This window comes from Amaranthus tricolor, chromosome 12 (assembly GCF_026212465.1).
Source record: "Amaranthus tricolor cultivar Red isolate AtriRed21 chromosome 12, ASM2621246v1, whole genome shotgun sequence".
In the NCBI taxonomy this organism is placed as follows: Eukaryota; Viridiplantae; Streptophyta; class Magnoliopsida; order Caryophyllales; family Amaranthaceae; genus Amaranthus; species Amaranthus tricolor.
The window spans coordinates 17482235-17500651 of NC_080058.1; positions in this window are offsets into that span (position 1 = coordinate 17482235).

An 18417-nucleotide genomic window follows, 5' to 3' on the forward strand; every position below is an offset into this window, starting at 1 on the left:
ACATCCATGAACAAAGTCAACTAATGCAAGCACGTCATCAGCATTACATCACATCCAAGAAGGGTATAAATATGAAAGGACATGCATAAATGGAATAAGAGTAATAGCTAAAGATATAAAATAAAAAAAGTAAACAATCACGACAAATATGCACAAAAACTGAAGTGCACCTTCTCCCTAAACAAGACCAAGCATCACCCCAAATGCTTGACGACTCAAAAGAAGGTGCGGAAGGAAAGGGTGGCACACCCAAGCCAATAAGGCTATAAAAGACCCTCTAAAGGGTGGGTGGGTGGGATAAAAAAAATATCAAACCACGTCATAACTTCCATAAAACACAAGATATGCACAACCTAAAGACAAAGCACAACGAAATCAAAAATAAAAATTAAAAACAATTAAAATGTACCTTCTTAGATTGCCTCCCAACTAGCACTTTTATAGGGACACTAGCTTGACCATGGTCACTTTGGCACTTCGGCTTGAGCACATCTGTAGCACCACCAACCTCAAAAAGAGTGGATAGAGAAAGAGTCATGTCACCCCCAAGCTAGCTTCTTTACATGAAGGAACATAAAGTGGTGTCACATCTCCGTAGAAAGGGTTCCTATATGATATCGTCTCTTGGAGATATAACTAGTACCTCTCATGTATCATTTGTTTCGTGATAAAATATTCTAGAAATTAAAATTTTAATGAATAAACTTTATTGCTTAGCAAATACTTCAACATAAAGAAAACAAATATATGTTCTAAGAAAATTTAAAATAACATATTCAATTGTAATATACTACTTATATATAAAGGAATAAATTGATTTTAACTTTGGTAAGACTTATTTTATATGGAAAATCTCTAAAAGAATGTCATTTGGAGTTTCACAGTCTTTTTATTAAATTGTATAATTGTATAAGTTCTAATTAGGTGGAGTACTTTTAATGAGAGGTACTAGTTATATCTCCAATAAAAAATAATCGGACAAAAATATTATGTGTTTTTTTTTAAAAAAAGCGGATTTTTTTATAGAGGTAAATTAATTAGATTATTTGTGTTGTCCGTTGACTTAGAATCTTTATTTTACACTACTACTCCCTCTTATTCTTCTAATTAGTCTCATTTGATGTTTTACCAATTTTTAGGCGTGTCAAATAAGACCACTTAGAAAGGAGAGAGAAAGTGAATTACTAAATTGTTAATGGTTTTTCATTAGATTAATAATTCCCTCCAAAAACTTAATTTTCCCTCCAAATTCTGAAAATGGATAAAAATCTGAAAATTCATAAAATGTCCAATAATTTTTAAAATCTAAAACAAGTCCCTACTAATACATTCATGAACTTATGCATTACATAATTAACCAGTGACCAAAATTCATAAATACTGATACATTACATTTAACTGTTCCAACAATAAAAAATAAAATTACATAGATCGACTACGTAATTTCCGCACGCTTTTTCAACTCTTCCACATCTTCGGGATAGTCAAAGTCTTTACTGATCATGTGATTGTGTATTTTTTTCATCGACTTCAGAAAAATCAAAACATAAACCAATGCATTAAATTTATGCCACAAAATTAAACCAAACAACCACATTTTTCAAATCTTTTTGTTTCATCAAATATCCAAAAGTCCAAAATATCCAAATTGAAAACAAAATTTTGGGGGCAACAACCCAAAAAATTGAAAACAAAAACCTTAGACGAACATAATTTAGGAGGGAACAACCAAAAAAAAGGAACAATGTAGGGAACATAATTTGGGAGGGAACAACCAAAATAACAGTAACATTGGAGGGAACTTAATTTGGAAGGCAACAACCCAAAATATTGAAAACAGGATCAGGAACATAATTTGGGAGAGAACAACAAAATATCCAAACTCAAAACAGAATTACCTTTATATATACTCCATTAATTACACACAATATTTGCAAACCAACCTAACACGATGGGTAAACACAAAAGATGTTAATCCACATCAAAAAACCTAAATTATGCAAAAATTTCTCTCATCCATAAACAAAAAAGGAATACTAGAGTTTGGCACAATCAACAAGCTAGCTAATGAATTTCAACTTTGTAAAAAAACCATAACAACGTTATGCAAGGAAGTACAAAATCAAATCAAGAACAACACCAAAGTAATCAGCTTGGGTAAAAAGAGGATTGAAAGACATCCAAGTAACACGATTCAATTTGATGATGAAAAGTTCAAAGCAATCAAATGTGAACTAAGTCAACGCAACATTTAGTGGCAAAATAAATGGGAGGTTCACAATCAATTGTATTTAGATGGAAAAAGAAGAAAATTATAAGGAAGCACACAAATCCTGTAAAACCTACCCTTACAAAAAAAAAAAAAAAAAAAAGACAAGTTGCACATGTTATCTTTTGCACTCTCTATGTGTCACTATGATGAACTGCATATAAATTTAAATCATAAGATAACATTATTCATATAGATGAAAAGTATTTCTATCTAACCCGTGAAATAACGACTTACTGTCTTACTCGGGGTGAAGTAGAACCACGTAGAGAAATAGAACCACATAGAAAAATTCAATCTAAAAGTTTTATTCTTAAAATCATGTTCATATGTGTTGTAGCAAAACCAATATATGCATGTAATGGTGATTTGATTTTGGATGGGAAGACAGATATGTAGCCTTTTATCACTCAAGAACCTACGAAGAGGAGCTCAAAGAACAGAATGAGGGGAGAATTAGAAACTAACCAATTCAATCAATCACCAAGGAGCATATAAGGGCAATGCTCATAACCAATGTCATCCGAACCATCAGAGCTAAATGGCCTAATGTACTATCATTCAACAAGATAATGCAAAGCCTTACATAACACCCAATGACAATGATTTTGTTGATGAAGCAACAAAAGATGGATTTATTATGCAACTTGCGCAACAAACACCAAATTCACCTGACATAAATGTCCTAGATCTTAGTATCTTTAGATCTATTTAGGCATTGCAATTTCAAAAAACAGCATACAATGTAAAACAATTATTAAAAGATGTGAATTTGGCATTTGAGAATTTACATCCTCAGTCTTTGAGATTTGTGCTTATTACTTTACAAGATTGCATGATTGAAGTCATAAAAAGAAAGAGTGGTTTTGACTACCGCATACCACACATGAACAAAACCAAACAAGTAAGAGAAGAAACATTATTAGATCAGTTGTCAATGACAAAGGCTCAGTTGTTGAATCACTTCAAGACTTATTCACTAAGGTGAGCTTTGAAACAACGAATGAATTAGTTCAATTGATTGGGTTTAAAGGGATGGTGAAAGTGACTGAACCACAAATTAAAGTCACAAAAGGCAAAAACAACATGGACAACAACAACCAAATAACCTAAAACACATGAAGCAATAAGGAAGGAATAGATCACAAAAGCAGAAAAACACTTTTGGACAACAACTAATAAGCCAACAACGCAGCAAACAACCACACTTTTGGACAATTTTTGGATACATTTTTGGAAGCATTTGTTACAAATTCAAACAAGTATAAATATTTATGTTGTATTAATTGTGAAACACTTGTATTGAAATTATTGTGAAATAAAAATAGTGGTTGTTTAGTAGTTACTTTCAGTTTGATTTTTCATTCATCATTGAGTTAAAGCCTTATTTTTATGAACATTTAGTTTTGGTGGCTATTGGTAACCTCCAAAAATCTGGTGGCAACGCAAAACCTCCTAAAACCAACAAATTAATACAATGATGCTTTCAATATGACTTAGAATATTTGTCCTCGCTTAAGTTCATTGGGCATATATTCATTAATGCATCAATTCAAACAAAAAAAATGATTTCATCACTAGTCAAGAAAATTATACAATTAAAAGACCATAAACATTCTTGTAGATGGACCAAGTAAAGCCGAACAAAGTTTGCTCTGAACCGTAACCAAAAGTATTTGGTCTGGTCCGATTCTTTTATAAAAAAACGTTTTCAGTTCGGTCTAGGTTTAAAATTTTTAGATCAACCGAACCGAAAAACCGTAAAAATTTTGGTTTGGTGAAAACCGTAAACCGTAGACTGGAACCCACAATAATATATGAGAAGACCCAACTTTATTCTTATTTCTGGCGGCCTAAGTAGCTATTTTATATAATTATATTAGGTTTAAGAAAGCTGAAACCCTAATTCTTCCCTTTATATTTCAGAAAACGATGCATCAAGTATCATTGTATCATCATTCATCTCACTTTGCTTCTTTTCTCAACTCTCCGCCTCTCTGCTCTATGGTTTCTGTTAGATTATATATAGCAGTTACATATATAGCAGTTACATGTACGACAGTTATTTTTAGCATAGTAACTAATATAGCAGTTATTTAGAGGTAGTTTTTCGAACTCCAGTATATATTATTACCATTACAGTTGAATGAAAAAGCACAGAATTATTAATCCAAAATAAGTGTAAAGCCAGAAATCAGGGTGTCAGAGCAGCAACGTATCTAAATCGTTTTTGCAGCCTCATCACATACCGATCAACCTACCTTTAAAAAGAAAAAAAAAACCTAGAAATGGAAGATGAATCAAGGACTGTCGTTGCACCAGATTAACTAGTCACAATGGGACAGTTGTTGCCACTGTTCAAACAGTTAAACACCAACACACTGCCTATAGAAAACACGACTAGCACCCAAACTGTCACAATATCAGAGAAATTAACAAACCAGAATTACACAAAATGGTCCAGGCTGATGCACTTAGCCATTAGTGGACGAGATCGTCTCAGTCACATCATCGACGAGCCACCATCCACAAACGACCCAGCGTACAACTAGTGGACCAGATGTGACTCGATTGTTATCTCATGGATTTTGGAGAATATAGATTCTGATCTAGTGAACCAGTACCTTGATTTCCCAATAGCCAAAACATTGTGGCAAGGGATTGAGACACTTTACAGTAGTGGGAGGGACGGCCTGCAAATACTCGATCTAACAGTCAAAACGAACAAAATCCAACAAGGAACAGACACAATCGAAACATATTACAGCAAGTTACTCATGCTATGGAAAGAAATTGACAGGAGGCAACCAAACCCTATGAAAGATCCAGGCGATATCATTATCTATAATCAATTAATCCAACAAAATCGATTGTACCAGTTCTTAGCGGGAATCAATGACACGTTTGACAAAGATAGAAGAGACCACCTTCTCTTAGACCTACTCCCTACAGTGGAGGAGGCCTATGCGAGTATAAGGAGAGAAATAATGAGGCGTGGAATCATGAAGACGGAGCCCTCATCAAATCTAGAATCACCGGGCACCGGTGGAGTTTTTATGGCCAAAGGAAGGACTTACCGGCGGGAAGACGATAAAGCTCACCTAAAATGTACCCACTGTGGAGGTACAAGGCATACAAGAAACGAGTGATTTAAACTCGTAGGTTACCCGGAGTGGTGGCCAGATACAAAGAAAAAGGGGGAAAGAAAACCGGCACGATTTTCCGATCAAAACCGGACCGGCAAAGCAGCAGTGGGATGGATTACAGAAGAACCCCCATCCATGGAGGAAGGGGAGAACCAAGGAGCAGCCATGAACATCACAAGTATCAAGAGCAGAGAAGGAAATGGAAACGACGCACCAAAGCAGAAACAAGGTGTAGGGTTAAGGGGAGTGGGGAGTGAGGATCAGTGGCCCAAGTCTCTTATAAAGGGAAAAGGGTCACGTGCCTCACGTGATGCCACAAACCCTTCCAATCCTTTTTCGTCCTTTTTTAATACTTTATCTTATCTCGAAGGGAATTGGATTTTTGATTGTGGTGCCACAGATACAATGTCATATGACCCGAATCATTTTTTGACTCATGACAAACCTATGAAAGACATCATTAAAACAGCTAATGGGGAAGAGATTAAAGTGAGCGGAGCCGAAAATATTTCTTTCACAAAAATCTCACTTTAAAAAATTGTTGATTTGTCCCCGACCTGTCACATAAATTATTGTCAGTGAGTTAACTTACTAGAGATCTTGATTGTACGGTTCTCATGAAACCCGGGTGTTGTATTGTGCAGGATACTCAGACAAGGCAAATTATTGGGCGTGGTATTGAGAGAGGTGGACTATACTACTTGGAAGAGGAAACTAAAAAAGGCAGAGCGGTTCTTGTTTGCAGGTCAAAGGAAAGAGAGCTATGGACTTGGCATCGACGTTTGGGACACCCATCTGTAGGGTATCTAGAAAAACTTTTTCCTAATTTTGTAGGGCTAAAAACTGAGTTTAAGAGTGAAACATGCATTCTTGCGAAGAGTCATAAACACTCATATTCTAGTAGTTTGAATAAAGTTGATATGCCTTTTATGCTGGTTCATTCTGATGTGTGGGGTCCTGCTCCTGTCGTAGGACTACACGGTTTTTCATACTTTGTTACATTTATTGATGATTGTACCCGAATGAGTTGGATTTACTTCCTTCGGAAGAAATCTAAAGTGTTTCATGTGGTTGTTGAGTTCTATAATATGATTTGTACCCAATTCCAAACCCAACCCCGCATACTCCGAACTAATAATGGTAGAGAGTACATTAATTCTAACATGCAACAATTCTTTAAACAAAAAGGCCTCATACATCAAACATCTTGTCCTAATACACCTCAACAAAATGGAATGGCAGAACGGAAAAATCGCACACTTCTTGAGATGACCCGTGCTATTATGTTTGACTCTCGTGTTCCCACTCATCTTTGGCCGGAAGCCATCGCTATTGCCAATTACCTTACCAATAGCCTTCGCACAAAGAGCCTTCAATACCACACACCCTTGGCCACCCTCCAAACCCACTTTTCTATACCCTCTTCACATACTCTACCTCCTCGTATATTTGGGTGCATAGTATTTGTTCATTGTCCAGCACAGGTACGAAACAAATTTGAACCAAGAGCAGTGAAATGTGTTCTTATAGGATATGGTAGGAATCAGAAGGGTTATCGATGTTATGATCCATTGACTAGAAAAGTCTACACCACCATGGATTGCGAGTTCATCGAGAATGAGTACTACTATCACCATCTTCGCCGTCAGGGGGAGAAGTATAATGATGATCTCAACTGGCTAGTTAGTCCGTGGTTGCCCAACCTAGACCCGAAAGAGCAAGTAGACAATGCTACAAAGTCACCTCAAGTAGACAATGCTACAGAGTCACCTCACCAAGATGTTTTGCCCACTCCTCTATCGCTACCAATCCTGTCTGATCATCAGGTGAGTCAAACAAATCTTGATAATGTTGTTTCAGAAGGCACTAACATTGATAATGTGATTGTTTCAGAAGGCACTAACAATGATAATGTGATTGTTTATACTTTGACTGAGGAAGTTGTCACAGATACAGTTGAAACAGGGTGTCATGATAGTCAACATATTGATAGTGCATCATATATGTTACCTCTTCGCTCCACTCGAGGAGTTCCTCCAAGAAGATATGATCCTGAGTATGAAGCAAAACGTTCGAGATATCCCATTGAGAAGTCGTCTGGATCTGGGAATTTGTCACAGAGTCCCTTGGCATTTAAGGCAACCTTAGATACAACTAAAAGCCCAACCACAGTCGAAGAAGCTCTAACTTCCGCTCATTGGAGGAAAGCAATGGAGGAAGAGATTAATGCTTTTAAGAAGAATGACACATTGGAAAAGTGCACCTTATCGAATAAAAAGAAAGTCGTCTGATGTAAATAGGTGTTCACGATCAAGTACAAATCAGATGGCACGATTGAAAGATACAAAGCTCGACTTGTGGAAAAAGGATACACTCAGACGTATGGAGTTAACTACTCAGAAACCTTATCCCTAGTTGCTAAACTTGATACAATTCGAGTTCTGTTCAGTATTGCAGCAAACTTAGATTGGCCTCTTCAACAATTTGACGAAAAAAATGCCTTTCTCCATGGAGAGTTACAGGAGGAAGTTTACATGGAAGCTCCACCAGGGTTTAAATCACGGTTCTCAGAAAATGAGAGGTGCGGATTGAGGAAGGCTTTGTATGGGTTGAAACAGTCTCCTAGAGCATGGTTTGAAAGATTTACCTCTGGAATGAAGAGATATGGTTACAGGCAAAGCAATTCGGATCACACCTTATTCCTTAGACGAAGAGAAGGGAGAATAACATGTCTGATAATCTATGTCGATGACATGATCATTACCGGGGATGATAGAGAAGAAATAGAAAATCTGAAGGAAAAACTATTCCAAGAATTTGAGATGAAAGTCCTGGGTAGATTGAAGTACTTTCTAGGGATTGAAGTTCTTAGATCAACCAAAGGAATTTTCATATGCCAGAGGAAGTATGTATTAGACTTGTTAACTGAAACAGGGATGTTGGACTGCAAGCCCGTTGAGACACCAATGATGATGAACCAATGGACTATAGATGATTAAAGGAGGAAAGAATGCAATATCAACGCATGGTAGGGAAATTAATCTACTTAGCTCACACAAGACCTGATATTGCATATATGCAGTAGGAGTAGTCATCCGATTCATGCACTGACCACAGGTTCAACATATGGACGCAGTTCATCGGATTCTCAGGTACCTCAATGGATGCCCTGGAAAGGGAGTCTTATATCAGAAGCATGGTCATCTTGATCTTGTGGCATATACAGATGCAGACTGGGCAGGTGATAGAGATGACAGGAAGTCAAGTTCAGGCTATTTTACTCTAGTGGGAGGAAAATCTAGTCACATGGAGGAGCAAGAAACAAAAGGTGGTTGATATGTCCAGTGCAGAAGCTGAATTTAGGGGTGTAGCAAAGGGAATCACAGAAGTCCTATGACTGAGAAAGTTACTAACTGAACTGGGATTTACTCCTAAAAGAAGTTGTGAGCTATACTGTGATAATCAAGCGGCTATCAACATTTCAGAAAACCTAGTTCAGCATGATTGTACAAAACATGTAGAAGTCGACAGACATTTCATAAAGGAGAAATTAGAAGCCCAAGTAATCAAGCTTCCACATGTTAAATCAAAAGATCAGCTAGCAAACATTCTTACAAAGGCAGTTGGCACTCAGTTCTTGGAAGAAGTTTTATGCAAGTTGGGTATTGGTGACCCTACGACCCAACTTGAGGGAGAGTGTTAGTATATATATAGCAGTTACATATATAGCAGTTATATGTATGACAGTTATTTTTAGCATAGTAACTAATATAGCAGTTATTTAGAGGTAGTTTATCAAACTCCAGTATATATTATTACCATTATAGTTGAATGAAAAAACACAAAATTATTAATCCAAAATAAGTGTTAAACCAGAAATCAGTCTCATTCACTCTCAATCCCATTCTCAAGCACCATCACTTTGCTTCAAGTTTTCAATAGTGAGTCAACTACTCTCATTTTTTTCTAGATATTTCATCCTTACTCTAAAATTTAGTCTTTGCTTCTTTCTTGCTTTCCAATTTGTACTTTCTTCCATTCATATCCATCCACGCAAGTCGCTTATGGTTAACGGTTCCACCTTCCACATCTCAAGTACTAATTTTCACTACAGAATCAAGTGTAGAATCTTGTAATTTAAGTATGCTTGTTTTTTGAATCTTTTGAATATTTGTTGGTCGATTTCTTTGTGTTTAGTTCATTTTTTTTGTTGTTTTGTTTGTGTATTTCGAATGATTTTTAGTTTTTTTTTTGATTTATTTTTTTATTTCAAATTTTTGATGTATTTTGAATTTTTGTTGGTTGATTTTTTTGACTTTTTAGATTTTTTTTTTTCATTTGTTTGTATTTCGAAGTTTGTTCATTTTTTTATTTTTTAGGGTTTATTTTTTCATTTGTTTGTATTTCGAATTTTTGTAGGTTGATGTTTTGATTTTTTTTTCGATTTTTTGGATCAAAATAACTGATTTCCACTTACTAATTTACACTTACTGATTTTTTGATTTTTTGGATCTAAGTTGAGAGAAGCATGATTTTAGGGTATTTCAAATTATGCCTTGAAATTTAACAAACATGCCCTGAAATTAAAAAAAAATTATAAGAAACCACCTTATCTATAGGTCTATTTGCAAAAAATTACCTTTTGTAATTTATTTGCAAAAAACTACCTAATGTAATATATTTCTCTGCAAATGACTACCACTTAACAGAAAACATGAATTGACCGTTAAGTTTAAGGGTTTGACCAATTTGAGAGGTTATGTTGTCTATGTGGCAGTATCTCATTGTTTCGACTAGATTTTCGAAAGAGTTATCCTTCGCGACATCCGATTTTTGAAAAAAATATCGTTATGATGGGTAAAAATGACGTCAAACATTTTTTTTTGTTAATTTATGTATTTTAATTTTTAATTATTTAAAAATACGAGGACCAATGAGATACTGCCATATAGACAACTTAATCTCTCCAATTTGTCAAACCCTCAAACTTAACAATCAATTGGTCATACCCTCAAACTTAATCTCTCTAATTGGTCAAACCCTCAAACTTAACAATCAATTCACATTTTCTGTTAAGTGGTACTCATTTGCTGAGAAATATATTACATAAGTAGTTTTTGAAAAGAAAATACATAAGATAGTTTTTTGCAAATAGACCTATAGATAAGGTAGTTTCTTATAATTTTTCCTTAAAAAAAATGCATTAATGAGGCTATAATTGTAATAAGGTAATTTGAGTAAGGGTAATAAAGTAAAAAAAAATATATACTATAGATAGAAATGGGACTAATAGGCGACTTAACCCTATTTGGAAATAGGACTAATAGAAAGAATATGAGGGATTATTATATATAGGGAAAGGCAAATGGTAAAGTATAGATACAACTTGATTTATGATTTTGTTAAACCTTTAAATATGGAAAAATTAAAAAGGATAACCTCTAGCTAGTTTGCGGATAAAGGGTCAATATTACATTTATTTTACAAAGGTGTAACTTTTTGCTCTTATTTGCAGCGAGAGAGCTTTCAGGTAATGGTTACATAGAGTAACATAGTACACTATCTCATTTATTTTAAAATATCACATGTCATGTTCTGATTGGATGCTATAATATTATTTTAAAAACTAAAAAACACAAAAAATAACAAAGTTTATCAATTTAACCTATTAACCTGTTAGACATAGTACACTATCTCCTTCCCTTTTCCTCTCTTCACTCTCTAGCAACGTTAAACCTGTTAGACATAAGAGGTATATATTTTAAAAATTATTTATGGGTAACAGATTAACTTTGCCAGAAGAGTAACTTTTAGTATCTTGAGAGCAGGAATATTATTATAGAGATATAAAATGTTGTGTTTGTTCATTAAATCTTCAAAGAGTAATTAGAATAACTGATTATGTGTTGTGGGATTTTAACTAAACGCGGTTCATTGTCTAGAAAGGGTCTAGACGACGAAGAAGCCAGAGAGAAAGATTGATGAAACTACTACTTTTAAGGATCTTGATCTTGACTTTGTCTTTTGTCTCCAAAGGAATCGGTATCAGGAACTAATGAAGTGAGTAAATGCCATATTACATACTTAATTTTAAATTCTTAGTATTCAATATTATTGGCTAGGTGGATTTGTTGTTGTACAATGGGATTGGCTATGGTTTTGTTGTGGTGATTGACTAATAAGTGATGTGGTGGGGCTTTTTTGGTAGAGGGGCCTGGTCATGGTGGTGGTGGATGTGTAGAGTAGGTGATTGTTGTTTGGTAAAGGGGTTAGGTAAGCAATCTATTGGAAGCCTAGGTTTCTCTTTCCGCTCAATATGGTTAGATATTTATAACATATTGTGAAACTAGGTTTCTCTTACCCTAAAGAGCTAGTCATCGACTTCAAGGTTATTTCTACACGCAAAATTGGAAGCCATCCCTACAAGAGTTGTATGGGATATTGGTGTAAGATGAAAGAAGCATTCCTTAAGATCCTCAAAAGCTCATCAAGGATGTTTTGTTGGTCAAGAAGACCACAAACTTCAAAAAAAAAAAAAAACAAGGCTTCAAAAGCTAAAAAGGAAAAGGATGCAAAAGTCACAACTCCGACTTCAAAAAGTGAAGCTAAAAAGCCTACGATACTGCTATAATATGGTGCCTTCATTGCAATCAAATTACTCATGGGAAGTGCAACAGCCAAAATATGAAGAAAAGAAAAGTTTTGCTTTCACTTCAGGTATATATGTTACCAAAGTTAATATGACATCTTCTTTTACTTGGGTATTTGATACCACATATGGTGCTCACATTATAAATAATGTGTAGGGACTAAGAAGCAGTAGAAAGCTGGCAAAAGGAGAAGGTACACTTTGAGTTTGGAACAGTGCTAAAGTAGTGGCAACTATTTAAGTTGGGATCTTCGATCTTAATTTTGCATTAGGGTTAGTTATTTCTCTAAATGATTGTCATTTCATACCTAGAATAACTTCAAAAATTATCTAAAATCCCTATTTTAGATTAAGACAATTTTTCCATTACAATTAATAATGGTAATTGCTTAATGTTTATGAATAACAATTTTATGCTTGTGGAAAATTTTTAAATGGTTTTGTATGTCTTAGATCTAGGCAAGTACATCTATAGAATAGAATCTAAAAGTCCTAGGATAAATGATCATAGCGCCACAGACATTAAGCATTGTTGCTTAGCACGCATTAGCACTAGACGCATAGAGAAGCTCCACAAGGATGAAGTTCCTAAATCTAATGACTACAAGCCATTAGACGTATGTAAAAGGGATGCAAAACTCTTCGGACTAATACATACAAACGTATGTAAAAATCAGAATCTTTTGAAAACTTCAAAGAATTCTTAATGAAGTTAAAAACCAACTTGTAAGATGTACTTATTATATTAGTTCAGAACATTCTTATATAAGCATTTAACTTCCAACATCTATGAGTTCTCACACTTTATGCCACACACAATATACAAAAGGTGTCCACAAATAATTGAGTGACTTTATGTCTGTTTTATTTTATTAGTTTGGAACATTGTGACAATGCTATGATGTACTTATTTGTTTAAATATAAGAAGATATTAACTTGAGGTTTGTTTGAATGAAATGCATCAAGCTACATGTGAGATTAAGAACAATATCTAAAATGTAACTTAAAGAAATATAGCAAAAGGTATGCCTTTATAAATCAATAATATGATCGATCTTCTTAGAATACATCTAAAATGTTGTATCTTATAGATACGTAGCAAAAGAAAAATACATTTATTATAATTTTATCTGGTCCATAGTTAATACATGTAATCTCATAATACTTAATTATAATTAGTACAACCTGAACTAATCCAATTAATATACTAATTGAAGTTCATTTCAAAAAAATGTTGTAATCATAATCACTTAAAATAATTAGAAATATTTTATCTAAATAACTTGTCCAATTTATTCTTAGTTTTTATAAATTTGATCAAATGCCATCCAATTCTTTCATAATGAATTACATTAAATTTACAATTATATACTTAGTGGGAACAATTATGAACTGTAAAAATTTCTTTGAATGGATATCATATACTACTACTTCAACAACCAAGTCGGTGAAAGAGGGAATGAAATTTAGCTTAGAAAATGAAAGAAAAATATCGACTGACCTGGAGCGAGCTTATTGGTGTTTTCCGACGTGAGGAGTTCGGTTTTTGCGGGAAGATGGAGGGAGTCTGCTTCAAAGTGTTTTTTTTTGTTTGAGGGCTGGTTAGAGAATGAAGAGGATGCGCAGAGGATGAATTTTCTTGTACACAATGAGAATAAAAAACTTTTACCATTTAAAACATTCATGAAATAAAAAAGTATGATTCAGACGGTAAATGGAGTGTTGATCCTTTTATTAATAATTTATTTGTAATAAATATAATTGTTTTTTAAAATGAGTTTTAATTATTAGTTTTTTTTAAAACGCTTGTGCCTCAATGGATAGAGCAGTTAAATGTAGAAGTTTATTATTTTTATTTTTTTAAAGGAATTATTTATTTCACTTTACTGCTCCACACTTTACCCAAAAATTGCTTCATCTCTCTCCTTAATGCTTCACACTTTACTCGGAACTTGAAGTCTCCCTCATTCGAAGATATCAACGATTGAAGAAGAACAAGACCCTTGAGCATCCCACGCTTCATAACAGCTGATTAAGGTTAATTTAATCTTATCAATTGCTTTTTTTCCTTAATTTCTGTTTACTCAGAAAAATTAGGGCTTTAAAATCCACAAAATTTTTTATTTCTCGATTTACCGTAATATCTTCTATTTTTTTTTTTTTTTTTTTTTTTGCTTGTTTTCAGGCTAATGTTAATGATTCTATCACATTGAAGTTTTGGTAAGGAAAATAATTATTACATATTAATAACTATATACATAATAATTATTACACTAATAATCATTCAACATTTCCCCAATCATCACCAATTATCATCCAAATTAATCATCATTTAATTGTAAAAGTAAAAAAATCTATGGTTACGATTGAGCCAAAAACTCATAATTGTAAAAGTAATTATGTTACACAGAAAGGTAACTATGAAATAATTTTTAAAATGTTCTTAATTTATAACATAATATTTTTTTTGTATATATAGTAACCAAACAAAATCAAACAAAAATCCTTCTCACCAATCTCATTTTAAAATTCTTTTTATTTGATCCTATATATATATATATATATATATATGTACATACATATATATATATGTACATACATATATATATATATATATGTACATACATATATATATGTACATACATATGTATACATATATATGTATATATATATATATATATATATATATATATATGTATATATATATATATATGTATATATATATATATATATATGTATATATATATATATGTATATATATATATATATATATATATATATATATATATATATATATATATATATATATATATATATATATGTATATATATATATGTATATGTATATATATATATGTATATGTATATATATATATATATATGTATATGTATATATATATATATGTATATGTATGTATATATATGTATATGTATATATATATATATATATGTATATATATATATGTATATATATATATATATATATATATATATATATATATATATATATATATATATGTATATATATATATATATATATATATGTATATATATATATATATATATATATATATATGTATATATATATATATATATATATATGTATATATATATATATATATGTATATATATATATATATATATATATATATATATATATATATATATATATATATGTATATATATATATATGTATATATATATATATGTATATATATATATATATGTATATATATATATATATATATATATATATGTATATATATATATATATGTATATATATATATATATGTATATATATATATATATATATATATATATATATATATATACAATCTACTAATACCTTGCGCAAAAATTCAGTTGAAACGCGACGATCTAACTTGTCCATCATTTCACGATAACTTGATGCATGTGAAAGAACGCAATTCAACATTGTAGTTACACAAAACACATAACATAAGAAACTTGTTGTGTATACCAAGCTTAAGATTACAACAAAAATAATATGCCTTAAACTTTAAAATTCATATTTATACATACAATTTGCAACCAAGTACAACACAATTTCAATATGCCTTAAACTTTAAAATTCATACTTATACATGCACAATACTATAATTCTTACTTATATCATACATCCATCATCTAGTAAAATTACCAATATTCCAAATGAGATTCACATAACAAAAACAATCCATAAAAGCTCAACCCATGATTATACACAACATTCCAAATTATACACAACATTCAAGTTATAAACTTACTGTTTGAAATTCATACAAGTTATAAACTTATACATTGAAATTCATACTTACAAACACAAAAACAAACCTATATACAGAACATTATAAACTTATACTTGCATAACTTATACACTAACATTTTACACTACATTCCAAGTTAAACACAACAATCCAAGTTATAAACTTATACGTTAAAATTCATACTTATATTACACAAAAATAAACTTATACACAACATTCTAAGTTATAACCAGCATTCAAGTTATAAACTTATACTTTAAAATTCATACTTATATACAAAAAAAAAACTCATACACAACATATGCTCAAAGGTTAAAGCTTAAATAAACCCTAAAATACCACGAAGCTTGAAAAACTAAAAGGTTGAAGAAATTATACCTTAGATTGTTTAAAAAGCCCTCATATATTGTATGTTTCTAAGAATAGCTTCACATACCAATCTCTAAACACCAATTTGTCAAAACCTAAGTGAAATTCACATAACTTGCATCAAAATACAAAGACAACAATATATACCTTAAAAAAAAAAAGACAACAATAAATACAATTACCATAAAAAACCTAAGTGAGATTCACATAACTAGCATACAAAAACTAAGCCCTAAGACACCATGAAGCTTCAAAAACAAAAAACTTGAAGAAGAACAATAATAATTTTCTTGGATTTTGAAGAAGAAATTATATCTTAAAAAAAACAAAGCCCTAAAACAATTGCGTGGGTTTTGAAGAAGAACAACAACAATTTTCGTGGGTTTTGAAGAACTTAAAGGTTGAAGAAGAAGAGGAGGAAGACAACAAAATTTCAGGGGTGGAAGAAGGTTGAAGAAGATGAAGAGAAATGAGCAAATGTCGAAGTAAGGCGGGTTTTTAAAGCAAATAATGTATTCTCGTGGCTTATGAATCTATTGTATAAATGAACGCGGGATTCTATCAAAAAAATAGGGTGTAACACATTATATGCTGCGGTTCTTAGAGAACCGGAGCATATACCTTTTTTTTTGCCTAATTTTTCTACTACTTTTATGCTGCGTTTTTATAAAACCGCAGCATATGTTACGCATCATATAAGGTTTTTTCCACTAGTGTTGCAGATCAGTTACTTGATTTATTTAAGTCAAGGCCACACATTCCTTCTATAAAACTAGTTGATATTGTTAGGAAATAATTTCGAATTATCATTAGTAGAGGATTTGCTTACAAAATTAAGTATGCTGCACATAGGAAGTTACATAGAACCATGAAACAACATTATCTTTAGCCCATGAGCTATGTTTGGGTTTTAGAACAAAGTAACTCTAATAGCCACTTCAGTGTTGTTAATGATCCAAGCACAAACCCACCCACATTTCAGAGGATCTTTGTTTGTTTTGAAGGGATTAAAGATGGTTGGGTAGGTGGGTGTAAGAAAATATTGTGAATTGATGGTTGTTTTCTAAAAATATTCTTGGGAGGAATGCTATTAAGTGCAGTTGGGAGAGACCCTAACGACAAAATGTATCCATTGGCTTGGGCTGTTGTTGAGGGAGAAAACAATGAATCATGGCAATGATTCATTTCTAAATTGAAGAAATGCGTGCTTCATGATAATGGAAAAGAATGAATGGTAATCTCAGATGAACACCAAGTAAACATACCTACTTTTATTACTGATTATGTACTATTAATATTGATTAGCTATTATAATTACTGATTGTGTACAGTTAATATTGACTAGCTGTTGTTATTATTGATGATGTACTTTTAATACTAAGTTATGCTTTTTTTTAGCACAGTTTAGCTGCTGTTATTACTGATTATGTACTATTATTACTAAGTTATGCTTTTTTTAAGCATAGTTTAGCTATTATTATTACTAAGTTATGCTTTGTTATTACTAAATTATGTTTTTTTTGGAGCACAATATGTACTGAACACTATGAGCACAATATTTGTCTTCTTTAACTACTGAGCACAATCAATGACCATTGTAATTTTAGAACAATGTGAGTATGCACACAGATTGACAGCTACAATTACATTATGCACATTTATTTGTCACAGAGTCAAAGAACATAGTATGCAAACTTATTTATTTTCTTTAACTACTGTTATTTATGTCAATCTAACAATTTCAGTCCAACTTAATAGGCCTCATCTTATTACACAATTTTGGTTATTTAAGCACATTTAATACACTTACCCATTATACAGAGTATTTTGAGGGCAGTCCAACTTGAGCTTCCAAAAGCATAACATAGGCGTTGTGCTAGGCACATTTATGCCAATGGAACAAGTCATTCAAAGGGGAAGAGATGAATTTACTGTTTTGGATACGTGCCAAAGCATATAACTTGTCTGATTTTGAGGAATCAATTAATGAGATGGAGAATGAAAAATCCGGTTGTTGTTGACGCCTTCAAGAAATGTGCTCCAAAATTGTTTTGTAGGTCATTTGTCAAACTAGCTAGATGGAAAGTGTGATGTTATTTTGAGCAATTTGGCCGAAACTTTCAACAACTACATTATGAATGCAAGATCACATCACTTAATAGATATGCTTGAAGATTTTAGATCAATACTAATGAACAGGAGGGCTAGAAAAAAGG